The sequence below is a fragment of the Octopus bimaculoides genome, chromosome 5 (genome assembly GCF_001194135.2).
Source record: "Octopus bimaculoides isolate UCB-OBI-ISO-001 chromosome 5, ASM119413v2, whole genome shotgun sequence".
Lineage (NCBI taxonomy): Eukaryota > Metazoa > Mollusca > Cephalopoda > Octopoda > Octopodidae > Octopus > Octopus bimaculoides.
Window position 1 is genome coordinate 39,776,934 of NC_068985.1, and position 5,163 is coordinate 39,782,096.

General features: G+C 37.9%; 1 protein-coding gene across 1 annotated transcript in view; it reads left to right on the forward strand.

The window, feature by feature from the left end:
- The window catches only part of LOC106874098 (uncharacterized), a 41,960-nt gene that overhangs the window by 5,053 nt on the left and 31,744 nt on the right, over nucleotides 1–5,163 (forward strand). The gene's annotated exons all lie outside the window — the stretch shown is intronic.

Here is a 5,163-nt window from a genome sequence, read left to right on the forward strand (position 1 = left end):
ACAAGGATATCTTCTGGATATCCTTGTTGCTTATTTTGATTTTAATCACCTTACTTTGAAATTGTATGGATAATGCCCTACTAAATTCTGGTGCCTCAACTTAAGTACCATATTCATCTGAATCTAAATTTTTGCTATGTATATATATATGTGTGTGTGTGTGTGTGTGTGGGTGTGTGTGTGTGTGTGTGTAAGCATGTATGTATGTATGTATGTATATATGTATGTATGTATGTATGTATGTATGTATATATGTATGTATGTATGTATGTATCTATGTATGTATGTATGCATGTATGTGTGTATGCATGTATGAATGTATGGTTGTATGTATATATTCATGTGTGTGTGTCTTTGTGTCTGTGTTTGTTCGCCACCCACAATCGCTTGACAACCGATGTTGGTGTGTTTACGTTGCGTAACTTAGCGGTTCGGAAAAACAGGCCGATAGAATACGTGCCTGGCTTACAAAGATTAAGATCCAGGATTGATTTCTTCGACTAAAGAAAAAACCCTTTAAGGCGATGCTCCAGCATGGCAGCAGTCAAATGACTGAAACAAATAAAAGACTAAAAGAATAAACACTTGAAACAGCCTTATTCTAAGATACCTGTGTGTATAACACATAATATATATACAAGCGTGGAAAAGCACCAACAGAAATATTTTGTCTTAGAGAAACTTTTCAAAGACACAGTGTTTCGGCCTGATTTGATCATCTCAGTACCAAATATCCCAGATGTTCTGAGCCAAGCCGTAAATGTTTGTTCCTGTAGCTATATATCTGTTATTTGATTTTCTTTTAAGTATCTCTTATAAACTTGGAGTGGAGGCGCAATGGCCCGGTGGTTAGGGCAGCGGACTCGCGGTCATAGGATCGCAGTTTCGATTCCCAGACCGGGCGTTGTGAGTGTTTATTGAGCGAAAACGCCTAAAGCTCCACGAGGCTCCGGCAGGAGATGGTGGCGAACCCTGTTGTACGCTTCCATCACAACTTTCTCTCACTCTTACTTCCTGTTTCTGTTGTGCCTGTAATTCAAAGGGTCAGCCTTGTCACACTGTGTCACGCTGAATATCCCCGAGAACTTCGTTAAGGGTACACGTGTCTGTGGAGTGCTCAGCCATTTGCACGTTAATTTCACGAGCAAGCTGTTCCATTGATCAGATCAACTGGAACCCTCGACGTTGTAAGCGACGGAGTGCCAACAACAACAACAAATTTCGGCTCTGTTATTTGATTTTCTTTTAAGTATCTCTTATAAACTTGGAATTGGTCTCTGAGTAAATAACACAATTTCTTCAATTGAAATTTAGTCGGCAACATGAATGAAAACTATATAGTGGACCTCAGCAAAATATTGGCTCTTTGTTACAATCTCACTTACGAATCTTCAGTTCTCTTTTATATTATTTGTAAAATTTATTATTGCTTAAATATTTGAGGACATAAACAAATATCTCAATGTTTATAGATACATAATACGCTCATACTGCTACAGGTGCAGTTTAACACTGAGTTAACCATGGTCGTATAGAACTGTGATGAAAGATATTCAAATCGCAACATTCCTATCCTTACGAATATCTAGAAAGACTTTGAAGAACGTCAGTTATTTATTTTAAGACAGTAGTGAGATCAAATCTGCACATACATACGTACGTACGTACATACATACATACATACATACATACATACATACATACATACATACATACGTACGTACGTACGTACGTACGTACATATGTACGTACATATATGGCACTCCTTAAGTTACAACGATGGTTCAAGTTGATCCAATCAACAGAACAGCTGCTCACGAAATCAACATGCAAGTAGCTGAGCACTCCACAGGCACGCGTTCCCTCAACGTAATTCTCAGGGAGATTCAACATGACACAGAATGTGACACGGCTGGCCTTTGAATTTCAGGTACTACTCGTTTCTGTCAGCTGAAGGGGGTAACGTGAAATAAATTGTCTTGCTCAAGGGCACAACGCGCCGAAGGGCATCGAACTCACGACCTTATGATTTTGTGACCCGATTACTCTAACCACTGAGCCTCGCGCCTTCACGTGCATACATAAATACACACATACTTGCTGGATTTGTATATTATATCTGTGAGTGGAATGTACAAAACTCTATAGTATCAACGCTATATTTTGTACCGCACACATACAGACAAATAGAAATACGCCCACAGACATACGCGCACACACATACACTCAGATATATACACACTTTCATACACACACGCACACACACACACACTTACACACACGCACGCACACATACACCAACACTCGCATGTACACCCGCATTTATGTACACACAAACTCACGCGACAAACCAGTAAATTTTCTTTGACTATGAGCAGCTGTTTATCACAGATATACATCTATTTGGTAAGATTTGTTTTCCGCAATATTTACCAATAATGTTTTGGTTGGCAGTTAGAATGAACAAGAAAAACATTTCGACGTAGCTCTAACTTCTTTTTTATTTTCTTAATTCATTGCCGGCTCTTGTTGCACTTACCGAGCGCCGCTTTGTGTATCTTGGATACGTGCAGCACTGTAGGTTTTATATTTTAATTTTTGCATACTATTCCAGTCATGGGCAAACTACGGCGCGTGGGACTTATTGAACGGCACGCATAAATAAAAATTACCTTCAATTTTGTTTAGTAATGTGTCTCACCTGATCATGATTCATGTCTGTAAACAGTTCGCCTGTGCTTGTATTTCTTCTATTGAAAGTACCCTGCACAGTATCTTTGACGTGACTAGTAGCGATATTTTTTGCATGTTGAGTCTATTTGTAAATCCCGACTTTTAAGCTATGTCCGCACCATTCTTTATTGTTTATGTTGTTTTTTTTATCAACTATATCAGTGTTTCTCAACCATTCTTTACCTATGGGCCCCTTTGACTCCAACGATACATGCATGTACCCTCCCAGTCATTCGATGTTTAAAATATCCTATTGTATTTCTATAATCAAATGTCATAATTTTAAAGATCTTTTGTGTATTGTAGAAGTATAACAACAAAATCTGTATGAACCCCAGTTGAAAACCATTGATCTATATTATTAGTTTTCAGTTTATCTCTATTTCCCCGCCGTTATATTTGGTTAATTCACCGAATTTGTGGAATGACACATTAGTATTTATTGGGATTAATACCTCGATGAGAAGACATTTCTTTTTTACAGGATTTCTAACAGTGATGAATTTACTAACCTTGATCTCTCTGTCGGTCCCAGAGATCGCTTCCGGTGACTGTTTGTATCACCTCTTTCTATAATACATAAATCTATCAAAATTTGACAAAGCGGTCAAAACTCTGTAAAACCCCCAACTCTGTCTTGCCTGAAAATGTATTCTTTCTTGGCTAAGACTGGACACTCTTGACTAGTTTACGGACACTCTGATAGGCGGAAAATCAAATCTATATATAGCTGCCATATGTCAAAGAACAAAGGCGCTGAAAACAAAATGTTAATGACATCCTGTTTTTACCCGAGAATTGGTTGGTCCAGTTCCTTGCTGATGCCATCAACCCTTGACAAAATCCTGTTTGCACTATTGTTGCTTTTTATATGTAAATACAATGATTCGAGCACAAGTTGCTTTATTCCATTAAAAATGTTATGCATAGAATGACATTAATACGTGACATTGTGTTTGGAGAATGTGGTATGGTTTTTATGGGGAGTCTTGTGTTTTTACTTTTTTTTTGTTGTATTCTTTATCACAGCTCGTGTTCCAGTTATTATTGGTACTATTTTTACTGTTATATTCCACATTTATTTATTGCTTATTTATATTTCAAGGTCCTTGTACTTGGCTATCGTCTCGATTTTTTTCTGGGCGATGTTTAGATCAGAAGTGACTGTGATGTCCATTAGAGTACAGATATTTTTGTGCACAATGCAGAAAAGAAACAAGAAGCCTAGGTTCCTATCTTTGATAACTGTAATTGAACGGTTCATTGACCGTATTGATAAGCATGTTCCTGTTTATTGCAGCTAGACAGTTGTCATACATTGCTTATGTACATCTTTCTACCGTTTGTCCATTTCTATGCCAAAGTGTTGTGCCTTTTGTATTTCTTTTATATTTTGTGGGGCCGGATCCAAATTCTGGCTCTCGAACATTTCTTCAAAGCGATACACGAAGGCTCCGTTGTCATAGCCAAAACTTGTGAACGAGAGTGAACGCCGTTCTAAGGGTTCGGGTGGCTGAGACGCAATGTGGAAGCAAAACAATTCGATCTTTCACAAACCAGAAGATGCAAATGCTACTTGGTTTCAAACAGCTGTGTCCATCTCTGCATCAGCCCTTTGCTCGACTGTGAACGATGGGTCGAGGAGACGTTAGTACACTCTAGCGTCCACCTCGGCGGAAATTTAAATACAGTAATCCCTCGACTATCGCGGGTATTACGTTCCAAAAACCCCCGCGATAGATGAAAATACACGATGAAAATACACGATAAATGAAAATACACGATAGATGAAAATACACGGTAGATGAAAATACACGATGTAGAAAAAGTACTGTATATTTTTTAATTATTCTTATAATTTGTATATATTTATTATATTATAAATGCAGAGCAATATCACACACTCGCCTCCCGCGTTTTGTTTTCCATACAGTATGTGTGATTCTTTGTTTACTCATCTATGGTACATTACGTATTTTCTTTTGACATATTTTAATTGATGTGTTATACTGTGCAGTACTGTACTGTATTTCTATTTATTGATTTATTAATTTTTAGGCGTGAAACTGCTTATTTTACCACAGAAATAATTAAAATCTAAAAAAATATAAATACCTATCGGCCGCAGCAACCCGCGATGTACTGAAGAATACGCGATATAAATTTACATATATTAGCCAGAAAAATCCGCGATGTACTGAGGGCGCGATAGGTGAACCGCGATATGGCGAGTGATTACCGCACACTGATAAAGATCATGGTCCCCTAAGGAGAAACTGCTTTTAGCCCAAAGCTTTTGCACTTTTGCTGACTTTCACACTGGTTTGCTTTCTCAGTTGAACCTTGAGGAATATTAGCCATGACGTGGTCTTTCTCTAATGTTTTTTTGTTTTTGTTTTTTGTGTGTGTGTGGCTGTGTGGCAAGAACTT